The sequence below is a fragment of the Bos taurus genome, chromosome 22 (genome assembly GCF_002263795.3).
Source record: "Bos taurus isolate L1 Dominette 01449 registration number 42190680 breed Hereford chromosome 22, ARS-UCD2.0, whole genome shotgun sequence".
Lineage (NCBI taxonomy): Eukaryota > Metazoa > Chordata > Mammalia > Artiodactyla > Bovidae > Bos > Bos taurus.
In genome coordinates, this window is record NC_037349.1 from 9,040,114 (window position 1) to 9,059,718 (window position 19,605).

At 39.7% G+C, this 19,605-nt stretch overlaps 1 long non-coding RNA gene across 1 annotated transcript in view; it reads left to right on the forward strand.

Annotated features, from left to right (window-relative positions):
* LOC132343463 (uncharacterized) overlaps positions 1–11,316 on the forward strand; it is a 163,278-nt gene extending 151,962 nt beyond the window's left edge. Inside the window, exons 4-5 of the long non-coding RNA XR_009492308.1 lie at positions 6,462–6,626; positions 11,127–11,316. This is a non-coding gene — a long non-coding RNA (uncharacterized lncRNA). The remainder of the gene's footprint in view (positions 1–6,461; positions 6,627–11,126) is intronic.
* The last annotated feature ends 8,289 nt before the right edge of the window (positions 11,317–19,605 follow it).

Consider the following 19,605-nt stretch of genomic DNA (forward strand, 5'->3'; position numbering starts at 1 on the left):
AGTCTTTCCTGGTTCCTTGTTTTCCCACTTTACATTGTTATCTGTCACTGATGATGTAACCTATTGCAGACTGCTCTCAGAAGTTGATCATCAGGATTAGTCAAGCATTGCTAATGAACCAAGAATGATGCGTCCTGTGGTACTGGACATCCGCTGTGCTGAGAAATAGCTCTACACGCAGAAGAAAGAAACACTTCAATCCAGCATAAATGGAAGGACCCTAACCTTAATTCCACATAAGCGGAGGCTGCTTTCTCGCTCTGACGAGAAGGCACATTTTGAAATGGAATTAAGAAGCTGACTCGCACACCTGAGTCAGGCTCACCTAATGCCTCAGGGATTTAACTGTGATGGAGCTTATACTGCATGCAGGCTGGAGTTCATTTGTTATAAACAGTTTATGTCAGAAAGGATGAAACACGTATTTAGGACTGGACTCAGTGGCGCTAAACAACTTCTCCTTCCTTCTAAAAAATAAAGATGGAGATTAGCTGTTTATATATGATACAACTGAATCAGAAGAGGTATTTCATATCTCTAACAATTTATTTCTGTAATATTATGCCCAGCGTCCAAGCTTCCCATTTAAGCATAGTTATCCATGATCATGAAGTTTCCAATGACATGATTGTTTGAATAAACAAATAATTGGATAATGTAGAACTTCCCCAGAATTTCCTGAGTAAAATAAAGTTTATATTGCATAAAGCACCTAAGAAATCCAGTGTGGTATTCATTAGCATTGGGTTTCTAGGTGGCACTAGCCGTAAAGAACCCACCAGCCAATTTAAGAGACTTTAGAGATATGGATTCAATCCCTCTGTCAGAAAGATACCCTGAAGGAGAAACAGCAACCCATTCTAGTATTCTTGCCTGGAGAATCCCCGTGGACAGAGGAGCCTGGTGGGCTACAGTCCATAGGGTCACAAAGAGTCAGGCATGACTGAAGCATCTTAGCATACATGCACATGTACATGACCGTGGTAAATGTTTTGAAAAATGTCTTATTATAGAAATTGGTTATAGACTTCCCTGGTGGTCCAATTGTTGAGAATCTGCCTTGCAGTGCAGGGGACACGGGTTCAATCCCTGGTCAGGGAACTAACATCCCACAATGCCGCAGAGCAACTGAGCCCACATGCCGCAACTACTGAGCCCTTGCACTACAACTAGGGAATCCTTGCACTTCAACAAAAGATCCCACATGCCACAACTAAGACTTGGCCAAATAATTTAATAAATATTAAAAAATAAAGTAAATTGGCTAAATATTATATAATCCATATTTTTATATGTATTTTACTGAGCATGGAGCTCTGTTATTTCCATAAAATGTCAATTTAAAGTTCATATTACTTGATGTTTCACAGAATACAATTTTGGAAATGCTGAGTTCTTTTTTTTTTTTCCATTTCCTGAGCAAAACACCAGCCCCTTGGAGAGACGGCCAAGTTGTAAAGCAGTAACTGGGAATGGGTCACGTGTCTGGCCCATTTACTCAAGCAGGTGTAGCTCTGAGATCCACAATCTTAAGTCCTTCTAGAAGAAAATGCCAGAAAACCAGGATGACAGGGACACAAGGTTTCATGCAAAAAGAGCTAGTAGGGAGCATGGTGACATTGAGAGGCAAAATCATCCTAAGAAACACCACCATGGGCAGCAGTGTGGTCCAGTGGCTCAGGGCAGTTAGAGGGACATCTCCAACACCTTCTGGCTGTGTGACCTCTGCCGATCACTAAACTCCTTGAGCCTCATTTTCCTTATCTAAAAAAAGAAAAAAAATGAAATATCCCTAATACTCAATTCAAAGTATTGTTGTGAGAATTAAATTATGAGAATGATGTCTGGCACATAATAAACTTTCAGTAAACATGATTATTAGAGTAAAACAGGAAATGGCATGGTCACAGTCAGTGTTTAATCTCAGGTAGATATTGACGTCTATAGCAATTGTCTCAGACTTACTGACAGTGACAGCTAGAAAGGAATTTTAGCTCATTGAGCTCCTCCCTGTGATCTTGCTGCTGCTAAGTCGCTTCAGTTGTGTCTGACTCTGTGCGACCCCATAGACGGACAGCTCCCCTGTCCCTGGGATTCTCCAGGCAAGAACACTGGAGTGGGTTGCCATTTCCTTCTCCAATGCATCAAAATGAAAGTGAAGTCGCTCAGTGACCTCTACACAGACTGGAGCCTAGGCGTGACTGAGTTGGAGACAGTTTGGTCTCACATATTCAGTCTCTAGCTCATGAATCTATAGGAATTGAAAGACACAGAAAATATTCTTGTGCATAAAATTAGCATGATATTTTAAAATATATATTGACTTTCTCCTTAATTCTCCAAACATCTTGAATATTCCTAAATATACCTTTGTATTCAAACATTTCAGTATTATTCCTGTGTTACTGTTTGTGACCCCATGGACTGCAGCCCTCCAGGCTCCTCTGTCCAAGGGATTCTCCAGGTTAAGAATACTGGAGTGGGTTTCCATTCCCTTCTCCAGGGGATCTTCCTGACCCAGGGATCGAGTCTGGGTCCTCCGCATTGCAGGCAGATTCTTTACTGTCCAAGCCACCAGGGAAGCCCAATACTTTTAGCATGCTGCCCTTTAACTTGAACTGGATGTCAATTTCAGTAACTATTCTTCATTTTTGTAAGGAGAACTCTACTCTCATTACCAAAGGGTTTTGATTGGAAATGGATGCTAAGGAATTTGACCTACCTGGATGGGATCATTTGGATGTATCATCTGTCCTCCATAATTCTTCTCTCTTCTCTAATGTGTATTCTTTAGCTTTCTCCATCAAATTCTAGAATTCTGTCCTGTTTGTCTTTTGTCCCAGTGATGCAGTTTTCTGCAGTATCGAGTCTATAGCCTCACTTTAAATTCAGCTCTCAAATTTTTCCTTTTCTTGTACACATTTCTGACAACAGCTTATTTTCAACTGTCTGTCTTGGCTTTGTAAATACGTGAATCCTTTTAACTCACATTCTGAGAATAAAATTAAAAGTCTTCAAAGTGTCTCCCTTTTTTCCCTGTAACTTTTTGGTTAAAATTTTGCTAGTCATTCCTAGTCTTATTGCTTTGTTACAGAGAACATGGCTTTCACATTTCTAGTTCTTGGAATAAACTGAGCTGTTCCAGTGGTCCCTTATACCATTGGTTTATGTCCATGTTCTAGGGAAATTACAAAATAATTTTTTAACTCTGCATGTAAAAAGTCTGTTTAACCATTGAATGGTTACTCTTGCTCACCTTAATTTTAAAAACTCTATATTTACTTCATTTTTAAATTTTTTAAAGATTGAGATTTATGTAACAAGTATAATAATTATTATGATTTGTCCATTTCTCACATTTTTCATTTTTTTCTTATAAGTTGTTTTCAAGCTGCTGTATAATCACCATGTATTTGATCTTTTTAACTACTCTTGTTTCACATAATAAATTTATTCAACATTTACTCCATCCAATACTAATATTGAAACTACTTTCTCATCTTCAAATTTTCTAATTCTTTCAATTCAAACTTTGAGTATCAGATGTGCCCTTTTTAAGCAAGTATAGTGGAACTTTCTGATGAAGTGTGGTCACGTAGAACAGAACATTCTTGTTACAAACTCTGGATCACTTTCACCTTTAATCTCACAAGCTCTCATAGACACACAATCATCACTTTATCTGATTTTCTTTTGCAGACTAGACCTGCTGTGTATCATTTCTTAGTAAGTTACACAGTAGCATAATTAATTAGTGAGGAAATTTTTCCTTTCTATTAAGTCTTTTTTTTTTTTTCTATTAAGTCTTAAGGTAACAGACTTCCAAGGTTTGTCTATATAAAAGTAGCTTGTAAGATTATATTATGAATATAATTAATTAATGTGTCATATTTCTTATTAAATGTGCCAGAGACTGTTGGATACACAGGGAAAAGTACACAGAACCTCTTTGAAAATTTCTCCCATGTGACCTTGGGCAGATCCTGTGAACCATCTGAGACTCTGTTACCTCATCTAGAAAATGAAGCCATTGGTCTGTCTTGACTGTAAAGTGTTCCTTTCCACTGGGAGGTTTTATGACTCTGCAGTGCTAAAAATAAGACAGATCCAAGTACTCAACTAGGGCACAAGGATTTAGGAGCAGATGCACAAACTCTCAGAAACATAGTTTAGACTTTAGTGTGGCTTATGAACAAAGGAGATGGTAGATTATTTGAATAATGGCATGTTCTATGGCATGACGGCATGCTATAGAACTGTTTTTTACCCTGTGCCTTTTTTTTTTTTTTAATACATACAGAAGTCCAGTTTGATGAGTCTAGTAACTAAAGGCATTTCTCTCACATAAGCTCTAATCAGTGTCGAATGCATATATCCACGTAATCATTAAATATTAAGAGATCACTGACTCTTAAGTAAAACTGTGTGCTGAGCACTGTATGGTGATACAAAAAGGAATGAGCAATAAACCCCTGGAGATCCCTAATTGTCACTGTGGTTTGATGACTCTCAGAGCAAAGAAAAGGGCTTTGGTTTTGGCCCTTAAATGATATATTGGTGATAAGAAATAGGGGCTTAATTAAATACTAGTTCTCTGGGGTATATTGGAGAAGGAAATGGCAACCCACTCCAGTATTCTTGCCTGGAGAATCCCGTGGACAGAGGAGCCTGGTGGGCTACAGTCCGTGGGGTCGCACAGAGTCGGACATGACTGAAGCGACTTAGCAGCAGAAGCAGCAGCTATGGAGTGTTACCAGTTCAGTTACTTAGGTGTGTCTGACTCTTTGCCACCCCATGAATCGCAGCACGCCAGGCCTCCCTGTCCATCACCGACTCCCGGAGTTTACTCAAACTCATGTCCATCAAGTCGGTGATGCCATCCAGCCATCTCATCCTCTGTCGTCCCCTTCTCCTCCTGCCCCAAATCCCTCCCAGCATCAGGGTCTTTTCCAATGAGTCAACTCTTCGCATGAGGTGGCCAAAGTACTGGAGTTTCAGCTTCAGCATCAGTCCTTCCAATGAACACACAGAACTGATCTCCTTTAGGATGGATTGGTTGGATCTCCTCGAAGTCCAAGGGACTCTCGAGAGTCTTCTCCAACACATCAATTTTTCGGCACTCAGGTTTCTTCACAGTCCAACTCTCACATCCATACATGACCACTGGAAAAACCATAGCCTTGACTAGATGGATCTTTGTTGGCAAAGTAATGTCTCTGCTTTTGAATATGCTGTCTAGGTTGGTCACAACTTTCCTTCCAAGGAGTAACCATCTTTTAATTTCATGGCTGCAATCACCATCTGCAGGGATTTTGGAGCCCAGAAAAATAAAGTCAGCCACTGTTTTCACTGTTTCCCATCTATTTGCTATGAACTGATGGGACCAGATGCCATGATCTTCATTTTCTGAATGTTGAGCTTTAAGCCAACTTTTTCACTCTCCCCTTTCACTTTAATCAAGAGGCTTTTTAGTTCCTCTTCACTTTCTGCCATAAGGGTGGTGTCATCTGCATATCTGAGGTTATTGATATTTCTCCCAGCAATTTTGATTCCAGCTTGTGCTTCTTCCAGCCCAGCGTTTCTCATGATGTACTCTGCATATAAGTTAAATAAGCAGGGTGACAATAGACAGCCTTGATGTACTCCTTTTCCTGTTTGGAACCAGTCTGTTGTTCCATGTCCAGTTCTAACTGTTGCTTCCTGACCTGCATATAGGTTTCTCAAGAGGCAGGTCAGGTGGTCTGATATTCCCATCTCTTTCAGAATTTTCCACAGTTTCTTGTGATCCACACAGTCAAAGGCTTTGGCATAGTCAATCAAGTAGAAATAGATGTTTTTCTGGAACTTTCTTGCTTTTTCAATGATCCAGCAGATGTTGGCAATTTGATCTCTGGTTCCTCTGCCTTTTCTAAAACCAGCTTGAACATCTGGAATTTCACAGTTCATGTATTGCTGAAGCCTGGCTTGGAGAATTTTGAGCATTACTTTACTAGCGTGTGAGATGAGTGCAATTGTGTGGTAGTTTGAGTATTCTTTGGCATTGCCTTCCTTCGGGATTGGAATGAACACTGACCTTTTCCAGTCCTGTGGCCACTGCTGAGTTTTCCAAATTTGCTGGCATATTGAGGGCAGCCCTTTCACAGCATCATCTTTCAGGATTTGAAATAGCTCCACTGGAATTCCATCACCTCCACTAGCTTTGTTCATAGTGATGCTTTCTAAGGCCCACTTGACTTCACATTCCAGGATGTCTGGCTCTAGGTGAGTGATCACACCATCGTGATTATCTGGGTTGTGAAGATCTTTTTTGTTTATAGATGTTATATAAAAACTGAGTATGTATATGCACATGTATGTACACATTTTCAATATGATAATGTTCCTGTTAATCTCCGAGAGAAAGATGTATAGCATCAACATATCTGCCAAATATACCATGTCTGTGTTTGTTCGTTTGGCAGAACATGTCTTCTTGGACACGTTAAAGGAGGATATCTTTGGGCTGTGCTTAGTTGGAGCACAAGTATAAATGGAGATGGTTGAGCACCCTCCATGCCATCAGGTCAAATGGTGAAGAGCCTTATTTAAACAGACAAACAAACAAGATCTAGAAACAACCATTTAAGGTAGGTAGAAATGACTTTTGAGTGATTTATTCTCTCAGTGACTGACTGGTACTGTAGCTCCCCAAGGCTCTGAACTAAGTGTTTAAAAGAACATAGACTCAGAGTTAGGACCCCCTACACACAGTTTACCTACATGTATAGAGTGTGTCATTAATAATTTTGTGGGAAAGCAAGTTCACATCACATTATCTTGTCTGTGGGCAAAGCAGTCTAGAAATAATCTCAGATTCTATCGAGTGTATCTGGTTTCACATCCAGTCCCGAAAATGCTCTGAATAAAGTCATCGAAAGAACCTGAATTTAGAAGACAGAAGCTGTTTGAAAAGCCTTTAGATTCTGAGGTAAAGCTCTCCTGGCTTTGGCCTCTTTGTGTTTCCACCCACGATGTCAATTCCTGGAGGTGCTTTTGGCCCACATAATGCATACAGCCCAACATTGCAGCTGCAAAGAAATTGAGGGGCCAGGAGGGGGAGCAGACATTAATATCTTGCAACCAGAACCACCCCCAAGTCAATAGTAAACTGATTCATGCTGATGACATATGGAGAATTCAACAAGATGAGACAGAGAGCTTTGCCAATGGGTGCTCAAGGATGAAGAGTGATGACCTCCAGAGTGAAGTATAGAACAATAAGGAAGCACAAGTCACATGTGCGATTTATTTAAATGGGGAAACTGTAGTGAGAAATAAATAATTTCTCAAATATAAATGCAAGTGGTGGGTACATGTGTTCTAGCCAGACAGTGATGCTTCAGCAGGTCACTATTATGAGAGAAGAATGAGGCTAGACAAGTTTGTATGTCAGTTATCCACGGGAGTCACAAAAATAGGCTATAGTTTTCAATTAAATAGCTATCCTATGGTAAAGTACTCGCTGATGCTTTTGTTCCTGTTCCTTCCCCCCCTTTTTTCCTCCCTAGGGAAGCACAGGTTAGGTTTAGGTAGCATCACTGTTGAATGTCAGCTATTTTAAGCTTTCTCCATATTTTTTAGTCCCACAAAGAGTACGGTATAAAAGATAGACACAGGATGGTGCCTGCTTCATTTTGCACAAAGCCTTTTAAATTCTCCAAATCCTGGTCTCTAAATACTCTGCTGTGGAAAATACCAGTAGCAAAAAAATGAAAAGCACAGGGACAAATAAAGGATAAGATGAATGATGATGATTTTTAAATTTTGGTGTTTTTCCCCCTTTAGAGGTTACATACTCTATGGTCACTGTCCATTACAAATACGTTTTGGCCTTTAAATAAGTGAGTCAGATTGCCATCTGCTTATGCCCCTTCCTCACAATTAAGCTGTAAATGTGTTGATTTATGAATAAAGTTACACATTTTATATTGCATTATATAAATGTGGTTATAGTCATAGTATTGTGCAGACCTTTCTTTAAAAAGGACTTTAAAAAAACTCCTCTTCAAAAGTTATCAAATGATTAGAATGCCATCTGGGTATGCCCCTTTCTCACAATTATGCTGTAAATATGTTGATTTATGAATAAAGTTACACATTGTATATTGCATTATATAAATGTAGTCATAGTATTATGCAGACCTTTCTTTGAAAAGGACTTTAAAAAATTCCTCTTCAAAAGTTAGCAAATGATTATCACACTATTTTGTCACTCCACAAATCTATTAAATATCGAAACTCTTAACCTTTCTGGTACACACACACACACACACACACAGAGCTCAATCCATTGAGTTTCTTTACTGTTCTCCTTCTTTCCATCTCAGGAAACAGAAGGGAAAAACATACAAAAAGATTCCACTGAGACAAGAACTACATCCTTACTATAATGTCAAATTTTGCATGATCTTTTAAAATTGTGGTTTGTTACCAAGTTCAAGCTTGTACTGCTCCTCAGCATGACAGGTCCATAAATCAAGAAAGGAGGTGTTGGGGCAAAGAATTGCAGCCTTGTTCAGAAAGTTCCGAGACCCAGATGATGGACTCGTGTCCCAAAGAATCGTCTTACCTCTGTTGGAATTCAGGCTTCTTTTATCCTAAAAGGGGAGGGGGGAGTTGCTGCTTGTTGCAAACTTTTGGGTGCTAGAATTCTTTGTTCTTGCAGCTGTCCATGTAGGTGTGGTCACCATGCTCCTATTGATAAGACAATTGTCATTTTCTGGTCTACGGCTTTTTATCTCTCTATGAATGGCAGTGTTTTACCTTTAAAAGTCAAGCCTGTAGGGCTGAGCCTTGAAAGTGCACCACCGTGCATATTTCAGGCTACAGGCAAGGTTCTTTTGCAGAGGTGCACAGCTGGCATGGCAATAGAGCACAAGGGTTAGAGCTAGCAGACAAGGTCCAGTACGAAGTCAGATTTGTTCTTCTCTGTTACAATTTTGCTATCAGGTGTTAATGTATCTTGACTTAGTGAATGATATTCAGTTCAGTTCAGTCGCTCAGTCATGTCCGACTCTTTGTGACCCCATGGACTGCAGCACACCAGACTTCCCTGTCCATCACCAACTCCCAGAGCTGGCTCAAACTCCTGTCCATCGCGTTGGTGATGCCATCCAACCATCTCATCCTCTGTCATCCTTTTCTCCTCCTGTCTTCAGTCTTTCCCAGCATCAGGATCTTTTCCAATGAGTCACTTCTTCACATCAGGTGGTCAGAGTATTGGAGCTTCAGCTTCAGCATCAGTCTTTCCAATGAATACTCAGGACTGATTTCCTTTTAGGATTGACTGGTTTGATCTCCTTGCAGTCCAAGGGACTGATATTAGAGGAAATCTGATATTAGTGAATGATATTAGAGGAAACAAATAGGATAAGGCATTTAGTGTCCCCACCACTGCCCTCTCCCACCCTCAAGACCTTCTTCCACTGGCCACCGCCAGTTTTGCTCTATAGGTAATAGAGTCACACTGAATAATTATTTGTTTATTTGGCAACACTAGGTCTTTATCACAGCATGTAAACTTTCTCTACTTGTGGCAAGCAGGGGGCTAGTCTCCAGTTGTGGTATGAGGACTTCTCATTGCAGTGGTTTCTCTTGTTGCAGAGCATGAACTCTAGGTTTCATGGAGGGCTTAGTTGCTCTGTAGAGTATGAAATCATCCCAGAGCAGGGATCAAACCCATGTCCCCTGCATTGGCAGGTGAATTCCTAACTATTGGACTACAAGGAGATCCAACCCATTAGTCTTAATTGCAAAGTAATATAGCACTAGGTTTCAAAAACCTGAAAAATATGATAGATTAAAAAGGAGCGTGTATCCTTGCCAATTGTCTCTTACTGGGTTTGTGATTTACTCGGAGTCTAGGTTTCCTCATCTACAAACAAGAGATAACCTTTTCTTCTCCAAAGAGTTTTCTGAAAACGAAGGAGTCAAGGGCTTACCCGATCGCTCAGTGGTACAGAATCCACCTGCACTGCAGGAGACACAGGAGACAGTGAGTTTATTTGCTGGGTCAGAAAGATCCCCGGAGGAGGAAATAGTGCCCCACTCCAATGGCACCCCATTCCAGTACTCTTGCCTGGAAAATCCCATGGGCAGAAGAGCCTGGTAGGCTGCAGTCCACGGGGTTGCTAAGAGTTGGACACGACTGATTGACTTCACTTTCACTTTTCACTTTCATGCATTGGAGAAGGAAATGGCACCCCACTCCAGTGTTCTTGCCTGGAGAATCCCAGGGATGGGGGAGCCTGCTGGACTGCTGTCTATGGGGTCGCACAAAGTCGGACACGACTGAAGTGACTTAGCCGTAGCCAATATTATTGCCTGAAAAATCCTATAGACAGAGGATCTTGGGTGGCAACAGTCCAAAGGGTCACAGATAGTCAGATACAACTGAGTTACTGAGCACACACTAAAGACTCGAGGCATTTAAATATACTTCTCTAGGATTTGGGACAGAGTAACTGGTTAGTAGCTGTTGTTTGATTTAATGACTAGATAAAAATTTAGTGTCCCTGCTCAACCTGGTTAGTTTTAAAACATCTTTGTTTCATTTTATAAGAGGCAGAATCATGTCACAGGAAAATTGGTAGATAGGAAAGAATACAAAAATAGTTCCCTGTTATGTATTCCATAACACATAAAAGTTTTTTCCAATCTTCCTTCATTATCACATGTCTCATTTTATCAGTAATCATCCTGTACATACAATTGGCTCATTCCTTTTTCATACTACTTTCCATATTGCTTAGTAACCATGAAATTTCAATACCCTCAGAACACTTCATATCAGAAAAATTATATTTAATATTTAAAATTTATCTTGTTTTTGAAATTTCAAAAATTTATTTAAGACAAATGTACTGTTATGCTGCAGTCCATGGGGTCCCAAAGACCCGGGCATGAATTAGCAACTGAACAACAGCAACTTGTAACAATTATCTTCGTGTATCTACTAAAATGAGTATATTGATTTATCCTATGCATGGATTATTATATCATGTCCTTGCTACAGAACTTTTCTTTTTTTTAATCTTTGCAGCAGAAGCAATCATTGACCTAGAGTTTATGTTTGAAATATCTTGCAGCTAAAATAAATGCAGCATACCAAGAAGATAGCACAAACCCTGGATACGCTAACCAATGCATTGTATGAGGAAATGATGGATTTTACTTGGAAGCAAATTACTTACCTTCATGGTTATCTGAAAACATTAACCAAGCAAAAATAGTTGCTAAGAATATAGTACATTTTCCAGCAAATTTTTGTTCTTGATAAAAGATTTTGAGAAGTCTGTGGATCAAAGAAAAATTTTTTTCTCCTCCCATTGTTGTTTCCTCCCATTCCTTCCTATCCATGGAAGAAATTCTTCCTTCTAAGATTCATGGGCCTTGCAGGGAAGTTATGGATTAACATTGCCTAAAATTGTGGGCCAAATCTAGGACTTTTATACCCATGTGAGTTGGCCTTGGCAGAGGGAATGGACTTGCTTCAGAGGATCTAGTGCTGAATTTGATGCTATTTCATTCCTTCCTGCTGTAAAGGGATATGGTCTCTGATGGTCTCCTGGTTCAGTCTTGTGTATGGGAAAGTATGTGTACACGCTAAGACTAGTCCTGCTTTTCCACTCTCCTATAAATCCTGCATGAGAAAAATTGAATAGGCTGTAGGAAGAGAATGTGAATATGGAAATCTCCCTGGTATCATGGAGAAATGAACTAGAGAGGTTTGCAGTGGGCTGCTAGAAAACAAATCCCAAACCAGCTTCTCCCCCAATGGCAGACTGTTCAGACCACATGGTGGTGTTTAATTTCCCCTTCCACAGATTAAAAAAAAGAAATATATATATTTATATATTATAAATAAAATATATTTATGTATATATAAAAGAGAACTATATATATGTTTCTCTTTCTCTTTGGAGGGGCTCACAGCTTCTGAAAATTGAGAGAATGTACTAGTTATCTCAACATTGCATTCTCTTCTTTAAACTTGGCCCCCAAAAAAAGAACCTTAAAAAACATTATCACTCAGAGAATTGAGCCCAAACCAATACATTGTAAACATTCTACATTTCTTTTCTTCTCCTTTTTAACATAATAATATCTGTACATGTGGCTAAAGTAATATGAATTATATCATGCGTTTTCTTTTCATTATGTTAAAAATGTTTAAATTGCTGGGTACAGAAGGATCTTTTCTACATAGAGTTTGTGCTATATTTCTAGAATATACAGTCAGATCCAGGGGACATCAATTTTTATTTTGATGCCTAGAATTTCCAAAACAGTGTCAAAGAAAACTAACATGGGCATACCAGTGGTGTGCATGGCATGAACTAAGAGGATTACTTACATTATTTCATTGAATCCTTACAGCAAAATGAAGAGGCTGTGATTTTCAACCTTATTTTATTTATGGGAAAGCAGTCCCAGAGATATTAGGCAACTTGCCAGAAACTTCAAGGCTAGTAAATGGCCAAACAGGGTTACACGCAGGTTTTTCTGATTCTATTGCCCTTAGTCTTCCCAAACGTTACCTTTTTCTTAGAGATACTAGTGATTCTTTTAAGATCACATGTCAGAAAATGCATATGCTGGTGTGCTCCACGGAAGTAAAGCTGACAAAGACTGGGGTGGTTAAGTTGGCAGCAGTCAAAGCTGAGCAGAAGCCACCTTGATGGATCCAGTGTGGGTATGTGGAGAAAAGCAATTGCCTCAATGGTCTACAAAGTAATGCTTTCACTACCCGATGGGGGGCCTATGATTTATGCAAAGAATGCTCTAAGAACCACCTCATCGATGTGCATCATGCTTATTCTCTTGGGAAAATGGATCTACTTAGATACAAGGTTTGTCATTACTCCAAGTTTGGACCTCGCTGTGCTTTCATTTCTCTAAAACATCCCTACAAAGTGAGAACTCATGCACTCTTCATGATTCTCCTATAAATTTGTTTATGGGTGATTTCAGCTGTGGAGTGTCAACTGGGACATGGAGATTTAATGAACATGGGTGTGCCAAATCCTCCATTACAGCAGGCAAATGAGGCATTTTGTCCAAGACAGTTTACTAAGTGTGCTCTGGTATAATGAGATCTGCATTGTAACAAAGTGAGCATGTATCTCCCATTTGATTTAGGAAAGAACTGTAGCAGAGTTGGTGGCTGATCAGAGCAGCCTATACAGCAGTGCTGTCGGGGCTATAATATGACAAGCTTTCAGAACAGCCTGGCTCCAGACTCCCGTTTGTCATTGCTAAATTAAGGGCTCTTGCTATTATACTTGGTCTTCTCAGGTGGCTTGGTGCCAATGCAGGAGGCGCAGGAGACATGGGTTTAGTCCCTGGGTCAGGAAGATCCCCTGGAGAAGGAAATGGCAACCCACTACAGTATTCTTGCCTGGAAGTCCCATGGACAGAGGAGCCTAGAGAGCTACAGTCTATAGGGTTGCAAAAATAGGGTCGCAAAAAGTCAGACATGACTGAGCACACACTGTGGGGTGGGGTCCTTATACTTACGGGGTGTTGGGGAAATTTAAAGAGATATGCATCTTTTAAAAAATTATGGAAGTATAATTGATTTACAGTGTTGTGCTAGTTTTTGCTATACAGCAAAGTGATTCGATTATATATGTAGTTTTTCATATTCTTTTCCATTATGGTTTATTACAGGATATGGAATATAGTTTCCTATGTTATACAGAAGGACCTTGTTGTTTATGTCTTTTATGTACAGTAATTTGTATCTGCTAACACAGTAATTTGTATCTCGGAGAAGGCAAGGGCACCCCACTCCAGTACTCTTGCCTGGAAAATCCCATGGACAGAGGAGCCTAGTAGGCTGCAGTCCATAGGGTCTCTAGGAGTTGGACATGACTGAGCGACTTCACCTTCACTTTTTCACTTTCATGCACTGGAGAAGGAAATGGCAACCCACTCCAGTGTTCTTGCCTGGAGGATCTCAGGGACGGGGGAGCCAGGTGGGCTGCCGTCTATGGGGTCGCACAGAGTTGGACACGACTGAAGCGACTTAGCAGCTTAATTTGTATCTGCTAACCCTAAACTCTTAGTTTATCCCTCCCCTACTCCCTTTGCCCTTTGGTAACCGTAAGTTTGTTTTCTATGTCTGTGAGTATGCTTCTGTTTTGTCAATAAGTTCTTTCATATCATTTTTTAGATTCCACCTATGAGTGATCAATAGTAATTCTCTTTCTTTCTGACATACTTCTCTTAGTATGATCATCTCAAGGTCCATCCATGTTGGCACAGATGGCATTGTTCCATTCTTTTACATGACTGAGTAATATTCTGTTGTATGCATATGTGTGTGTGTGTATCTATATATGCCATATTTTCTTATTCTCTTCTTCTTCCTCCCTTCCTTTATGCTCTGTCTCTCTCCCAGTATCATTCTCTCTCTCTTTTTTAAAAATAAATATGCATTTACAGTAGGGGTGGGTGCTGGAAGGAAGAGATCTAGTTCAGGTGATGATACTCTTTTTCTGTAAAAGGTCAGACAGCAGATATTTTAGGCATGTGGGCCATATGGTCTCTTTCACAAACATTCAACTCTGTGATAGCATAAAAGCAGTCATAGACAATACTTGAATGAATGAGCAGGACTATGTTCCAGTAAAACTTCATTTTTGGATTGAGAAATTTGAATTTCATGTAACTTTCACACATTCAAGAAATATTCTACTTTTTATTTTTTTGGAACAACTTAAAAATATAAAGATTTCTTAGCTCACAAGACTTACAAACACAGGCATTAGGGTAAGTTTCTGTCGAAGGTCAATTTAGCTCTGGTGTCTGCCTGACTCCATATACTGATAAATCTGGCATACAAGGTTTCCATCAAAGACGTTACCTCTGCCTCAAAGATCTCTTCCCCAATTCTATTACATGCTTAAAATTCTCAGAATTATCTTTATCTGATGACTAGCCAGACTCTTTCTATCCTTTAAGACTACTCAAATGACTTCATTCATGACATCTCTCCTTACCCTCTGTATTAGTGTGCTAGGGTTTTCATAATAAAATACCCACTGACTGAAATGCTTAAAGAACAGAAACCTATTTATCAAAGTTCTGGAAGCTACAAGTCCAAGATTAAGGTTTCAGATGAGCTGTTTTCTCCTGAGGCCATTTTCCTTGGCTTATACATGGTCCCTCCTTAAGCAACATTACATTTTCTTGGTGTCTCATCCTCTTCTTATAAGGACACTAATTCTGTTGATTTAGAGCCCCACCTTTTGACCTCATTTAACTTTAATTACCTCCTTAAAAGCCCTATCTCCAAATACTGTCACATTGGGGGTTAACACTTCAACAGGTAAATTTTGAACAGACACAATTCTGTCCATAACACTCTAGGTCAGATGTATAAAAACTAAGGGGGAAAAAACTCAACAATCAAGATAAATACTATTTTAAAACAATATTTTAAAAAGTAAAATCAATGCAAAGAGTCAATGATTTTTTAAAAAATCAAAGCTTTACATCAAGCAGGTTCTGTATTACTGATTTTTCATTTTACCTCAGGCTTCAGTATGGCTCAGCATGACTTATTTGGCTTTGCTCCTTCAGCCTGTCCTTCTTTTTGGTCCTTTTTTCATTTATAATATGTGGCTTCCTTTTCCTTTATTGATTGTGAATTTTTTAAAACAGATATTCTATTTCATGGCTGCTTTCATCTCCGCAGTCTCTAGTGTACCAGCTGACCCAGAGAAGATGCCCAGTAACTATCTGTTGGCTCAAATGCAGCCACTACATTCTCTGATGAGGCACCATGGCATTCATGAGGCATTTCAGTTTTTGGAGCATTTTTCTTTGATCAGAAATGTATAAACAAAGAGGCTACAAGGACCTTTATTCTAGTCTTTTTGATGAGGACATTTTGAGAAACTTAGAGGAAATGGAAGGTGGGATGGGAGGAAGAGCTTTATCTTTCTGTTCAGCAAGTGGTACATGTGGCTTATCATATGGGACACCTCCTTAAACCTCCCACCTTTGGTTTAAATTTACAGGTGAGAAAACAAATGAACAGAGAAGTTAAGTACCTTATAGCCCAAAGCCAGTGAGTGAATTAGAGAGTATTTGAATTGCTCCGAATCCCATAAGAGCTACTTCCATAAAATTATATTTAGGTACACATTAAGGAATAGACATTCTTCTTCTCTTAAGGGATTTACATTTACATAAAGGAACAGCAAAAAGCAGGGCAAATCATTAATGGCTTTGGGGTTCTGGAACAAAATGTTCTCTGAAATCAGCCATTCTGCTCTTTCAGATTTCTCCTATCAGATAATTGGCAGCTTGAGAATTAGTCGTGCTCTGTTGAACCATGTATTTCCCATGATGTCATGGGTTACCAATGAGTCCATCGCAGGCACACAGTGGGTTGGAAGAAGCAGGGGGTCTGTCCGTTTCCCAGATTATCCTAGTGTATCCAATCCTTTGGATGTGCTCAGCCATGGAGCCCCAGTAAGGATATCCCAACTGTACTTTTATAGTTCCTTAAGGAATGAATGACTTCTTCTTCCAAAACAATGGCTGTGTTACTGTGATTCCCTCCTTGGCTTCCATTCACTAGAGATCCTGTTCTTGTTCCTTTGCAACTCTGAACTCTTGATAATATTCTCTTACCTCCAGCCTCCCCAGCATCTTATCACCACTTCTACTCAGGGATCTAAATGTCACTGATCCTTATTTCCAATCCTACAGCAGGCATCTTCCCTGTTTTGACAGAAAGTGTTAACATGTGTTAGTGTGTATTAACATGCCCAACACATGCTTCTAAGACTGTATTCTAAGAACTCCTGGTTGTTCTTTCCCACGTGAGTGGGCCGATGAGACAGAGGGAGATCCAGGAGCTCTGAGAACACCTCTCATCATGACTTTTTTCCCTTTTGTCTGCCCTGGGTCTTTGCTGCAGTGACAGGACTCTCTCTATTTGTGGCACGCGGGCTTAGTTCCCCCTAGTATTTGGGATCTTAGTTCTCTGACCAGGGATTGAACCTGTGTCCCTTACATTGGTAAGTGGGCTCTTAAGCACTGGACCAGCAGGGAATTCCCTCCTATTATGACTTTAAGGATCACATGTTTGCTCAGCAATCCTCAGCCCTTACTGCAGCTGTATATTTCAACACTCAACGTGGTTTCCAGTGATTCAGGACCCAGTGAGAATGGCAGGCTGCCCTCCGTGACCTCTCATAGCAGTGCCAGAACCTTAAAAACTGGGGGAAAACCCATGATGTGTGTAGACATTGAGAAAGGGGCAACTGAACAAAGGAAGTCCTCTTTGGGACCCCCATTTCCTGTCTGCCTGTAAGAATAGAGGAAGCTGGAATGTGGAGGCAAAGAACACTCATCTCAGAGCCAGGACACTCATTGTTTGTACAGCTCAACATTTAGCAAGTTACTCTGTGTTTTTTTCATCAGTATGTGGGCGATAATAACATCCTCATTTTAGGATTGTGAAGCACATTAAAGGAGATGCAGATGAAGCTTAAGCTGCAGGGCCTCTCACTTGCATGGGCTTGCAACTCATTTCATAGTTAAAATGCGTGTGTGTGTGTGTGTGTATGTTGAAATGTATAAATTTGAGGCCCAATAAAATCTAGATTCATGCTTGATATTTCTCATCATAGAACACTTTTACTGTCAGATAGTAGGAGAATATAAGATCTTAGTAAGAAATAATGGAATACTTATTTTTTTAATAAACCCTAAAATAAAAAACACATGAGTATAAAGGAAGAAAGATGTTTACTTAAAAAATCTAACATCATAACAGAAATTATATATATTTATTCCAGTCCCATCCCAATCTGTATGTGTGTATATATATGTATATAATATATATAGCATCTTGTATACAGTTGTTGCCATATCCTGTGTACATTTCAACATTCCCTCCTGTGAGCTCCGTGATGACATAGCTAAAACCGATCTGAACACCCAAGAAGTTAGCTCTGTGTAAGAGGAGAAGCACTTCTTTTAAAAATGAACTAGACTCTGTGGGAGAGGGAGAGGGTGGGAAGATTTGGGAGAGTGACATTGAAACATGTAGAATATCATGTAAGAACGAGTTGCCAGTCCAGGTTCGATGCGCGATACTGGATGCTTGGGGCTGGTGCACTGGGACGACCCAGAGGGATGGTGTGGGGAGGGAGGAGGGAGGAGGGTTCAGGATGGGGAACACATGTATGCCTGTGGCGGATTCATTTTGATATTTGGCAAAACTAATACAATTATGTTGCTCCAAGCACTTGAACAATGATAACTCAGTTAATCCTGTGAGGTACTTTGGGAGTCTATCACTGTTTTGATTATAATGAGGCCACAATAAAGATACAGAGTAGTTAAGCCAGTCCTCTCTACCCACACAGCTACTGAGGAGGGGAGTTGGGTCTTAAAGCAAACATGTTAGAAAGATGGTAACGATAACTCTGTATGCGAGACAGCAAAAGAGACACAGATGTATAGAACAGTCTTTTGGACTCTGTGGGAGAGGGAAGAGGGGGATGATTTGGGAGAATGGCAATGAAACATGTATGATATCATATAAGAAACGAATCGCCAGTCCAGGTTCAATGCAGGATACAGGATGCTTGGGGCTGGTGCACTGGGATGACCCAGAGGGATGGTACAGGGAGGGAGGTGGGAGAGGGGTTCAGGATGGGGAACACGTGTACACCCATGGCAGATTCATGTTGATATATGGTAAAACCAATACAATATTGTACAGTAATTAGCCTCCAATTAAAATAAATAAATTTAAAATTTAAAAAAAAGCTAACATGTCCTACTGGAGAGGCTGAGTCCTCAACCACCATGATGAAGAGGACTAATAGGTTTGTGGATGCGAAGAGGTAACTCTTCTATGTTATGAATTTTACTTATTGAAGAAATAACTTGACCTTTAATTAAAAAATGATGCCAATCAATAATCGAGAATACACTGGGGCAAGGAGAAGATATCAAGTAGTTACAATGGACAAGGGAAAAGTGAATTTGCTAGAGCCGTATAAGTAGGATTTTAGGGGAGTGCTAGCTTAGTTCTTTTATTGTCAGCCTAGTCTCATAACAAGGGTTCTTACCCAACAGCATTGGTTTCTCATCCTATTGTGTATATTATGGCTTTCTAAAAAAATGCTTAGCCTATATTTGTTAGTTTTTTATATTTGCAATATATTTGAGATTCCCAATATCTTTATTATTTTATTTCTTTATCTGCCTACTTATTTCATTCAAAGTACATTTCCATTTTCCTTATAAAATTTATTCTCATACTACAGGAGATAATATTAAGACGTTATTCTAATGTTCAAAACAGAATTCTCAATTCCATGTTCCCGTCTTTTCTGTGCATAACCCATATTATACACACATATATGTTTTTTTCGTATTTCAATTGAGAGTGCATCTTTCCTAAATGTTTCCTACATAAAAATAGGTGTATAAGCCATAGCTCATCTACTTGTGATGTGGATTCTGGTTGGTTTATTCCTTCATCTGATCTGTAGCTTGGGAGTATCACTGTGTATCATTTCTAGTCCTCTA